This window comes from Engystomops pustulosus, chromosome 3, assembly GCF_040894005.1.
Source record: "Engystomops pustulosus chromosome 3, aEngPut4.maternal, whole genome shotgun sequence".
Lineage (NCBI taxonomy): Eukaryota > Metazoa > Chordata > Amphibia > Anura > Leptodactylidae > Engystomops > Engystomops pustulosus.
The window spans coordinates 75,520,933-75,533,584 of NC_092413.1; the positions used below are offsets into that span (position 1 = coordinate 75,520,933).

A 12,652-nucleotide genomic window follows, 5' to 3' on the forward strand; every position below is an offset into this window, starting at 1 on the left:
CGAGCCAATGGGTATTTGTCACACATGCTGAAAATAACAAATGGCACCCGTCAGGGTTGCCCCTCTCCCCCTTAACCTTTGTTATGCTGCTGGAACCAATGACATCTTTAATCAGGGAAAATGACTATTCAAGGGATTAAGACACAAAAATGTCAACATAAAATCTTTTTGCTGATGATGTAGTCCTAATGCTGTCATTGCAAGAGGTTATGCAGATATTGGAGGAATTTGGCGAGGTCTCTTTCTATAAGGTCAATGCAGACAAATCCCTTATATTTGGCGTCAACATTCCTAAGCTTCTTCGTCAACAACTAGCCGAGTTTTTCCCTTTCAAATGGGTAGATGACGCAATCACTTATCTAGGGGTTAAAATCTGCTCCCCCATCACTAAATTGGCAAAAACTAACTTCCTCCCCTCCTAAATAAGTTACAAAGAGAAGTAGATGCATTAATACTGAACCTTCGTGGCTTGGAAGAATAATTTTGTATAAAATGCTTATTCTTCCGAAGATTTTATATTTTCTGAGGGCTTTGATCATTCCTATTCCTAAATCTTTATTACAAAAATTTCAAAAACAAAATGTTGGGATTCATTTGGAAAGGCCAGAAACCCAGAGTTGCCCAAGAAATCCTTTATACTCCTAAATTAGGGGGAGGAATGGGAGTTCCAAATTTATGGTTATATCACAATAGGGTCACATCACCTAAGAGCATGGGGTGGGATGATATTCCTCTACCCCTAAAAAATACACCCACTATTAGAACTTCACTAGAAGCCTGTAAAACACTTCTTTCTCTTCCACCTCTCTCCCCTGCGACCAGGGTTATATATCCCGTTGGAAGCTGTGAGTATAATTAATCCTAGCCTAAAAGTTAAACACTGGGTTCTCAAAGGCATCCATACATTTAGTGACGAAGGTGGCACCTCAACCCCATTTCAAGTGCTAAAATGCAAATTTCAACTGTCTAAAGCGGATTTTCTTCTTCATGCTCAAATCAGAGCTTTACTGTCTAGTACCCCAGCCCAATCCTTGACCCTATCCGAGCCAATATCAAATCTATTGGAAGGAAAGTCTAGCAAATTGTGGAAATCCACCAAATCAATCTACGAGGTATTAAGGAAAAGCGAATTCAAAAACTTAAACACCCATCTTTTGAAATGGCAAAATGTCCTGAAGAGAGATATAGCTTACAAAAAATGGAGCGCAGCCTTGTACTGGGCCTCTAAGGTGTCCCATTCAGCTAATATGATGGAGGTGCACCAGAAAATTCTGACTTGGTGGTACTTTACACCAGCTAAATTAGCAAAAATATATCCAGGTTCTTCTGGTAAATGCTGGAGATGCTGTACGTATGAAGGGTCTTTAGCACATATCTTCTGGAAATGTCCGAAACTTACGTCCTATTGGAATGGGGTATTTGATATTTGCTCAAAAGTTTCCTCAAAAATTATAATGCTAGATCAAGCACTAGCAATGGTTGGGGTAGGAATCACGAATATACCACCTAATAGACGTAGACTAGTTGGCTGCCAAACTCTTAATTGCTAGGAAGTGGAAGCGTCAATCCCCTCCGTTAATTCATGAGTTGAAAGACTTGATGGCAGAACAATGTCCCTATGAAAGATCAATAGCTTATAAAATTGGGATATCTCAGAAATTTTGGGATATGTGGAACCCCAGGGTTAAGCTATTTCTTCGCTATCTCCTGAGACTCCTGGCTTAACAGTATAAAAGAAGGAAGCTGCTGCCCCTGGTCAGTATTATCTCCATCATTACTAATTTATATTGTAATGATAAATAGCAAGTGGGAAAAAAGCTAATCAGGTACCATTTATGCGCCCATTACGTTTGTCTGTTATGGTATATGTTGTTACTGTTGTACACTGTATGTTAGTGTTGTTGGTTAAGTCTATATGATCTGTAGAGGAAGAACATTGCCATATATATATACTTATATTAGAGGATTCACATTTAATTTCACAATAGATAACCGGCCTGTTAGGCTGGCAGAATGTGAGCAGTTATCTACCTTTTGAAAGGCTACCTTTGGAAAAAAATAGGTTCCATGAATGTTAGGCGATTTAACACTCCTAAAAAAAGGTCACAAATTATGTAAGGACTAGGTCTTCCAGACCCACTTTCATATTATAGAGCGATATATATCTCAAAAGGTGGATCCAAATGTTCAAAGCATCATGCACCAATCTAGGCATAGACATAGAAATGACAATCCTGGACAAAAATCATAAGGCACAACTATGGAACATCCCCACACAAGGGACTTGCAAGAACCCTCTAACAGCATGAACAATACAGGTTCTAAGATGGATCAGGGAACATTATACTAAGCCTCACTTACATACATATATTGGTCCTGCCCAACATTGAAGCCATTTTGGAGAGAAGTGGAAAATACTATATATAAAATATCCAAAGAGCGTATACCCCTAACACCAGAATCAGTTCTACTATGGATGTCCAACAAATCCTGGCGCCCACAAAAACATCACCTGCCAACCATCCTTATACAGGCAGCTAAATTAACAATACCCCCAAATGGCTTCAGTCTAGCCCTCCCACGGTTAAGGAATGGCTCTCTAGGGTAGACAACGTATATCGACTAGAGGAACTAGCACATTGGGAACCATGATCCAAATATAGAGACAAACTTAATATAATGCAAGAATGTGCACAATAAATTGCAATCCCAAATGCGGTAATCTATGCCAAAATAGAAATCTCCAGGAAGAGAGGCATACACACTTTAGAATACAATCTATAATTAAGAACTTTAGGTATTACATGGGTGAAATCTCCTAATGGCAAAAATTGTTCTTTTGTTCTATTATTCGGTTATTTATTGTTATTAACTCCAATATTTGAAAAACATAATAAATACTCATTTGTATATAGATAAGATACACCCCATCAACCCTCCCCTTCCCCCCTCCCTCCCAGAAACAGCTCACCCCAACACTCCCAATACCCAGTACCATCCCATACCCCCCCCCCCCCTTTTCCCTCCATCTCCAGAAATTTCTGGAGCAATTTCTGCTCTCTTTTGTTAACTGAATGATCATTGATATTTGAATGCTCATTGGTGTACTTATATTTGCAATGTAAAATATAAAATCAATAAACAGTTTTAAAAAATAAATAAATAAAAAAGGTAAAACAAATTCAGACTTACTGATGTATGTTCTTCTGGAATGAAGCAACTCCATTTAAAAAAATAAATAAAAATTATGTACGGGATGCACAAACAGAAGGTACAGATCCTTCTCCTACAGCAGTGATGGCAAACCTTTTAGATACCGAGTGCCCAAACTACAACAAAGACCTGCTTATTTATCGCAGAGTGCCAACACAGAAATTTAATTTGTGATTTATACTCCCTTCTCCGTCACAGTTTTCATTGATACCGGCACCTGAGGACACCAATAAAGCAGAAATAGTCCCAGGTAGAGCTGTCACTTTAAAATAGCTCTGTGCACAGCAAGTCCTGGGCTGTCTGGGACTGCAGGAAGATACCTGGAGTCATCTCTGGTGATGGCCTGAGTGCCCACAGAAAGGGCTCTGAGTGCCACCTCTGGCACCAGTGCCATAGGTTAGCCATCACAGTCCTACAGGAAACACATTTTAAAACTGGTCATGTGTCCCATATGCAAGATCATCATTATGTCTCATGGTTTCACAGTAGTAAAACAGATGCACATTCCAGGGGAATAACAATAGGCTTACATAGGTCTTTATGGTACATGGTCATGACATGAAGTCTGGTGCCTTAGGGAGATATTTATTTCTTAAAATGAGAGTCTATACCACTGTCTATGATAGCTAATTGGTACATGCCTAATTTTGCCCAGTTCCTGTCTGCCACTTTCTTTCGTGGACTCTGAGTTTGCCAAGGGGGAAATTGTTATAGGTGGAGACTTTACCCCCTTAGTAACCGTCCATACAGATTTCTCTGTCGGTCACTAAAGGGCCTTAGGCTAGGCCGAAGGGTTTCTCCGTTGGCCTAACCTACGGTCTGCGCGGCCCCCTGTGCAGGGAAGAACAGACAGCCGGGACCCTGCTGGGGCTCAAAGGTATGCTACAGTTTTAAAGTATATTGAGCAGTACATTACAGATAAATATTTACATCAGAAACATATACATACATGTGCTCAATATTCCCTACATCCTTTGATCCCATTTTCTCTATTGTAGTCACCAGAATAATCTGTGGGACGCAAACACAAACCCTTAAACTAAAAAATTACATTATAACTTTTTAAAACAATTCTAGTGCGTATCCCTTATTTGTTACTGTTATTAGTGAACCTGTGGTATGTGCCTCTCTTTGTTGCATCAGTCGCCTCCCGCTTATTCTGATTATCTTTATGTGACCCTGAGTGCTCCCAGTGTACCCTCTCTTTTGTCAAGTACCATGATTGCTTCGGTCACGGAATAACATCAAGCAATAAAGTGATTGCTCCTGCCAGTGACCAGCCTCTGTATAGTGTCCAGTAATACCATGATTGCTCCTGTCAGTGACCAGCGTCCGTATAATGTCCAGTCATACCGTGATTGCTTCTGTCAGTGACCAGCGTCCGTATAATGTCCAGTAATACCGTGATTGCTTCTGTCAGTGACCAGCGTCCGTATAATGTCCAGTAATACCGTGATTGCTCCTGTCAGTGACCTGCGTCCATATAGTTTACAGTCATACCGTGATCGCTTCTGTCAGTGACCAGCGTCCATATAGTTTACAGTCATACCGTGATTGCTCCCGTCAGTGACCAGCGTCCATATAGTGTCCAGTCATACCGTGATTGCTCCTGTCAGTGACCAGCGTCCGTATAGTGTCCAGTAATACCATGATTGCTCCTGTCAGTGACCAGCGTCCGTATAGTGTCCAGTAATACCGTGATTGCTCCTGTCAGTGACCAGCGTCCATATAGTGTCCAGTCAAACCGTGATTGCTCCTGTCAGTGACCAGCGTCCATATATTGTCCAGTAATACCGTGATTGCCCCTGTCAGTGACCCGAATCCATATAGTGTCCAGTAATACCGCGATTGCTCCTGCCAGTGACCAGCCTCCGTATAGTGTCCAGTAATACCGTGATTGCTCCTGTCAGTGACCAGCGTCCTTATAGTGTCCAGTGATACAGTGATTGCTCCTGTCAGTGACCAGCGTCCGTATAGTGTCCAGTAATACCGTGATTGCTCCCGTCAGTGACCAGTGTCCATATAGTTAACAGTCATACCGTGATTGCTCCTGTCAGTGACCAGCGTCCGTATAGTGTCCAGTAATACCGTGATTGCTCCTGTCAGTGACCAGCGTCCGTATAGTGACCAGTAATACCGTGATTGCTCCTGTCAGTGACCAGCGTCCATATAGTGTCCAGTCATACCGTGATTGCTCCTGTCAGTGATCAGCGTCCGTATAGTGTCCAGTAATACCGTGACTGCTCCTGTCAGTGACCTGCGTCCATATAGTGTCCAGTAATACAGTGATTGCTCCTGTCAGTGACCAGTGTCCGTATAGTGACCAGTAATACTGTGATTGCTCCTCTCAGTGACCAGCGTCCATATAGTGTCCAGTCATACCGTGATTGCTCCTGTCAGTGACCTGCGTCCATATAGTGTCCAGTAATACCGTGATTGCTCCTGTCAGTGACCAGCATCCATATAGTTTACAGTCATACCGTGATTGCTCCTGTCAGTGACCAGCGTCCGTATAGTGTCCAGTAATACTGTGATTGCTCCTGTCAGTGACCTGCGTCCAAATAGTGTCCAATGATACTGTAATCGCTTCCGTCACTGAACAACATCCAGTAATACAGTGATTGCTGTCACTGAATAGCATACAGTAATAAAGTGATTGCTCCTATCAGTGACCTGAGTCCATATAGCGTCCAGTAATAAAGTGATTGCTTATGTCAATGACCAGCGTCCATATAGTTTCCAGTCATTCCGCGATTGCTACTGTCACTGAATGTTAGTTACTAGTTGTTGTTTGTTACCCAAAAGAAAAAAAAGTTAAAAAAAATCCCAAAAAAATGTAATTTTAACAAAAAAAAGGATTCAGCATTAGAACTTAGGTAGTCCTAGTTGGGATTTGGGGGTTCAAAATAAAAGATTCTAAAGAAAAAATAAATAAAATATAATAATTTTTTTATAGCTATATAGTTGTAGTTATACTTTCCAGTTCTAGGTACAGATATACACTTTTTGAATTTGCCTCAGAGAATGGCTCAGCGGATGTTTACTGCAGAGGAAGCCTATGCGATGATCTGTTCAGACACAGATTGTTGATGAACTTTTTGTTCATCTAGTGACAGCGATGAGCCTGCAGCAAAGTGCCCGAGGCTGAGCAAAAGTCAACCAAGTACCAGTAATGACCCAGACTGGCTGTCCACAGAATCAAATGCCCCACAAATTCCAGATTTGTTTCTGTGCCCGGAATTAGGATGCCGCTCAATTTTTGGCTACACACCCTGAATCACTTTATGTTCGTGATAACATGTGGAAGCCAGTTGGCCAGGCAGAAATGCTGATATTTTGGGGCCTTCTTTTGAATATGGGCCTTGTAAACAAGCCAACAATCATATCATACTGGTCAACCGATGTATTGTACGCCACCCCTATGTATCGGGACGTGATGCAGCACAAGCGCTTCAAGGCTATAATGCGCTTCATTCATTACAGTGACAATTCATTATGTCCCCCAGCAAGTGACCCCAGCCATGATCGGCTATTTAAAATTAGGCATCTCATCAAACAATTTTATTTAAAATTTGCAGAGTTGTATATGCCTGAAAAAAATTTGGCAATTGACGAATCACTAATGTTGTTCAAGGGGAGATTAAAATTCAGACAATATCTCCCAAGCAAGAGAGCCAAATATGGCACGAAAGTTTATAAAGTCTGCAAAAGCAACAGTGGCTTTACCCACCATTTTCGGGTATAGAGAAAAGATTAAAAAATGAACCCTCCTGAATGTCCCCCCAACCTTAGCGGCCGAATAGTTTGGGACCTAATTCACCCATTGTTGGACAATGGGTATCACTTGTTTGTTGATAATTTTTATACAAGTGTGCCCCTGTTTAGAGCCCTTTTCCAAAAAATAAAACTGTGGCATGTGGCACCATCAGGAGGATGCAAAAAGGCCTTCCAAATGCACTGATCAATTTTAAATTAAAAGCCGGGAAATGCAAAGCTCTTTGCAATGATCATTTATTGCTAGTAAAATACAGAGATAAAAAGGATGTGCATGTGCTAACCACCATTCATGCTAATGAGATCTGCTCTGTTCCTGTCCGTGGGAGAAGTGCCACCAATTCAAAACCCCTTTGCATACAGCAATATAATAAGAACATGGGAGGAGTAGACCCTGCGGATCAAATGCTGCAGCCCTACAGCGCAGTTAGAAAGGTCTGGTACAAGAAACTGGCTATTAACCTGGTGCAAATGGCCCTTTACAATTCATTTGTGATCTACAAAAAGACCGGCCATCTTACCTGGACTACCAGGAAAAAGTAATACAAAATGTCATTTTTGAAGACCAGGGTGGCGATACAAGGGCTACAACATCAAGTGATGCCAGCAGGATAGTTGCAGGACAGCACTTCCCATCCCAAGTCCCACCAAAAAAGGCCTGTCCTCAAAAAAGATGCCATGTCTGCCATAAAAAGAGGATTAGGAAGGACACTGATTATCAGTGCATGACATGCCATGACCAACCAGGGCTATGCATTCATGAATGTTTCCGCAAATACCATACCTCACTAGAATATTTTTTTTTTTTTTATTTAGTCAATTTTTATGCTCATTCAGAAACGTCCACATATTTATGCCATGCCCCCACTTCACATTTATTGGCCACTTAAAAATTAAAATTCCCATTTACCTCTAGATGAATATTATGCAGATTGTAAAAATTGGGTTCCATTTCCTCAGTTTCCCTTACTCAAAACTCAAAAAAGTAACAATTTGGGGAATATGAGGCTTGATGTGACTGATGTGACTTCTGAAGGGATTCTATCATTCACTTGCTCAATTCCTCTGCCAGGAAGATAGGACCTGTAATCCATTGCAGCCTGAATTATGGCCAGAAAAGCTAAAATGCACTTCCTCCATTGTAGGCCTGCCAATTGTCCAAAAAGCAGATAATGGCCATGTTGGACGCATTTTTTATTTTTATCATGGAAGACAGTAAAATATTTATTCTGGGATCCATTTTGGTCATTTTTTTTTATTTTAAGCCAAAAAACTGTCCCAAATATGAGATCTCTGAAAATAATGAAAATTTAAAAATTTTCATATTTGCTTTGTATTAATTCTGAAAAAGTAGTAAGGTATAAATACATGATAACCCCATATATATAGACCAAAAAGGGTGTAGTATCCAAAATGGGATCACTTCTGGGCGGTTTCTGTGATCTTTTTCAGCTTGAAAATTTTAGTTTTCAATTAACATAAAGTATACATACAATTAACCTCGCCATTTCAATACAATTTGACTTTGTAGAGTCAGTATCACATATATCAATATTTATATGTAAATCTTTGAACATTTCACTCTGAAACATGACATCATGGGTAGTTACAATCATGCCCCTGCACCAGTCAAGAAATATAAGCTTATACGGCATGTATCGATACATTTATTTTACAACCACATTAAAAAAAAAAAAAGGAAAACATTCCCTCCCCTTCCCTTCCCCTGTGCCTCTATACCACCCCCAGCATTCCCGGTCACCCCTTTAGATCTTAAACTTTCCCAATCTACCCCAAAGATCTAATTGACAATACCATTAAAGGTTTTTCATTTTTGGAAAAAGGCCTTTGCTCCTTTTTCCTTATGCTGTAATGCATCTATCCTGTGTATACTGAATAGATGTTTCAATTGTTCTATCAGCTCTGGGGCCGTGGGAGATGAAATTTTTAGCCAATGGGACAGGACACACCGTTTGGCCACTAGCAGCACTACATGCGGAAACCGCAGCCTTCCAGGAACTATTTTCCTTTCCTGTTCCCCTTCTTCATCAATCTCATTTTGATTGCCAATGTCATGAAATAAATAATCCCTTGGATTTCCTGAGATATTTGTGTCCCAATGTCTATTTATATATTCTACAACTTGAGACCAATAACTTTGAATATTAGTGCAAGTCCACATAGCATGCCATAGGTCCGGTAAAAATGCTCCACACTTGGGGCAGTCAGTGATACAATCAGGTCTGCAAGGGGAAGGAAGAATATTTGGGCCATATATCGTTCCATGCATCAATTTGAAGTAGGTCTCTCTCCATCTTTCGTTAATTATAATGTGCCTGACCATCGCCCACCCCTGCAAGATAAGCGTATTTGGGTCTGGCATGTGCAACCTCTCCCCCCATTTTTTAAATAGACCTTAGGCCGCTTTCCCCAAAAGTTGTCTCATTACTGCATATAGAAAAGATATTGTGTAGTGCCCTGTGGTGATACTTAAAGTGTAACCGTCATTTCAAAAAACTTTTGATATGTTATAGGGCAGGTAATTTTAAGCCCTTTTGCAATTGGATTAGTTACCCGAATCTTGCTTCTTCCTCTTGTATTCTGCAGAGTTCCCCTAGATGTCAGCAATGGCACATATGTCTGTTGCTAAGCTCATCCCGTCTTCAGAAAGAAGCTGAGACTACGGAGGGAGAGACACGTCCCCATCTCTCTCCCTCCAATCAGCTGATTACCTCATGTCTCACTGCCCCAGCACTCAGTCATGTGCAGGGAGAAGCCCTCACTAATGTAGTGACCAAGCACCTACATTTGCGTATACACAAATAATCCACACTCACAGAAACTGCAGCCCCCCTCCCCCCATCACCTCACACAAGCAAGTGGCAGGAGACAAGTCTGCAAGCTGTGCCCTCATGTGCTGTGCTGGAGTGTTACAGAGACAGACACATAGAGACAGACACACAGAGACAGACACAGGAGACTAGGAGATAGAAAGATATTAGATAGAGGATAGATATGAGTATATAATAGATAGATACATAGTATCATAGTATATAAGGCTGGAAGGAGACGCAAGTCCATCAAGTCCAACCTTTAAATAAATGTTTTATCCCCATAACCCGTGATATTTTTTCTCTCCAGAAAGTCATCCAGGCCTCTCTTGAACATGTACATAGAGTCCGCCATAACAACCTCCTGCGGCAGAGAGTTCCACAGTCTCACTGCTCTTACAGTAAAGAACCTTTGTCTATGGTGATGGTAAAATCGCCTCTCCTCTAGGCGTAGAGGATGCCCCCTTGTCCTGGTCACAGGCAGAGGTATAAAAAGATCTTTGGAGAGATCCTTGTACTGTCCGTTCAGGTATTTGTACATTGTAATGAGGTCTCCCCTCAGTCGTCTTTTTTCTAAACTGAATAATCCCACATTTTTTAATCTGTCAATGTATTCTAGTTCCCCCATTCCCCTAATAATCCTGGTTGCTCTCCTCTGCACCCGTTCCAGCTCTACTATATCCTTTTTATACACTGGTGCCCAAAACTGTACACAATATTCCATGTGTGGTCTGACCAGGGATTTGTATAAGGGCAAAACTATGTCTTTATCGTGAGAATCTGTTCCTCTCGATACATCCCATTATTTTATTTGCTTAAGCAGCAGCCGCCTGGCTCTGGTCACTAAAATTAAGTTTACCATCCACCAATACCCCCAAGTCCTTTTCAGCTCCAGTTTTACTAAGTAATTGACCGTTTAGAACATAATTATACTTTTTGTTTCCATGGCCCAAGTGCATAACTTTACATTTATCTACATTAAACCTCATCAACCAATTCTCTGCCCATCCCTCAAGCTTCCACAAATCCCTCTGTAATGCTAAACTATCGACCTCAGTATTTATTACTTTACACAGCTTAGTATCATCTGCAAATATTGAAACTTGATTATGTAAACCCACTACAAGGTCATTAATAAAAATATTAAAAAGAAGTGGCCCCAATACTGACCCCTGTGGCACTCCACTGGTAACATCAACCCAATCTGAGAATGTGCCATTAATGACCACCCTCTGTTTTCTATCACTAAGCCAATTACTTACCCAAATACACAGATTTTATCCTATTCCCAGCAGTCTCATTTTATATACCAACATTTTATGTGACATAGATAGATATGAGATAGATAGACAGATACACATGGGCTAAGTAGATAGATATGAGATGGTTGGATACGGTCAGCACCATGCGCTTGTGATGAGGTGACAGGAGGCAGGCTCCGCCCCATCTTGCTGATTGTAGGTTTTTTGAGAGCTGGAAACCCTGGTTGCTATGGGCAAAAAACTTTTAGGAATAATTCCCAGGGACACCTGGAGCAGAATTATGTATTTTAGTTTTTTTTGCTCAGAATGACGGTTACACTTTAAAAGATCCTCAAAGGCCTTGTCAGAGAGTTCCCTTCTGATGTCCCTCACTCTTTCTTTGCAGAAGGACAATATCTGGAAAATTTGAAATTGCTGTCGTGGTGTCAGGTTATGTTTGGCAACTATCTCAGAGGCCTTAAACCAGCTTTGTGTTTCCTCATTCATCAGTGCCTTGTCTTTTGCTGAAGTCCCCCCCCCCCCCACGCCATCTGCGTTCCCCTATGTCCCTGCCAAGGTGATTCTGGATGCTTAGTAAATGGCATATGCGTGGATATCATAAATGGTAACCCATATAGGCTTCTCACTCTTTTTCACGTGATTATGGCATCTCTTAATAAGATAGAGAACTTCACCTCCTTTGGCATATTTGACCATCTGGTATGATTTCTGTGATCTTCATTGCCAAATATCTCTTCTATTGGTGGATAGGGTCTAGAATTAGATGAAGCCAGAATTGTAGCCAGAAAAGCTAAAATGCACTCCCTCCATTATAGGCCCTGCCAATTGTCCAAAAAGCAGATAATGACTATGTTGGGTGCGTTTTTCATCATGGAAGACATTAAAATATTAAATCTGGGATCCATTTTGGTCATTCTCTTTATTTTTAGCCAAAAAAAAAAAAAAACTGTTCCAAATATGAGATATCGTTGAAAATTGTGAAAATTTTACATTTTCATATTTGCTTTGCCTTAATTCTGAAAAAAGTGGTAAGGTCTAAATACACGATAATCCCATTTATATGGACCAAAAAGGGTGTAGTATCCAAAATGGGGTAACTTCTGGGGGATTTCTGTGATCTTCATTGCCAAATTTCTCTTCTAATGGTGGATAGGGTCTACAATTGGTTGTAGCCTGAATTGTGGCCAGAAAAGTTAAAATGCACTTCCTCCATTGTAGTCCCTACCAATTGTCCAAAAAGCAGATAATGGCCATGTTGGGGGCATTTTTCAGCACAGAAGGAACAGTGAAATACAATTTAAAGACATTTTTTTCTGTATCCTTTATTCCATGTGACATATTGTGATTAATTATAGGAGAAAATTGCATTTTTAACAAAAATTGTTTGCCAGTTTTAAAAAGTAAGAATCCTATGAATTGAATTTCATCACTAAAAGATAAATCAACATGTAACAACAAAAACACAGCAGAATGACTTGGATATGTTAAACTATTGGAGAGTTATTCTATAAGTATCAACATACTCCAGATTTTCAAAATCTTGCAAGGTCCTTAAGGTGCAATCACCATGGG

At 40.6% G+C, this 12,652-nt stretch overlaps 1 protein-coding gene across 3 annotated transcripts in view; it reads right to left on the reverse strand.

Moving 5' to 3' along the window:
• LYST (lysosomal trafficking regulator) overlaps positions 1-12,652 on the reverse strand; it is a 511,246-nt gene that overhangs the window by 322,615 nt on the left and 175,979 nt on the right. The window lies entirely within an intron of this gene.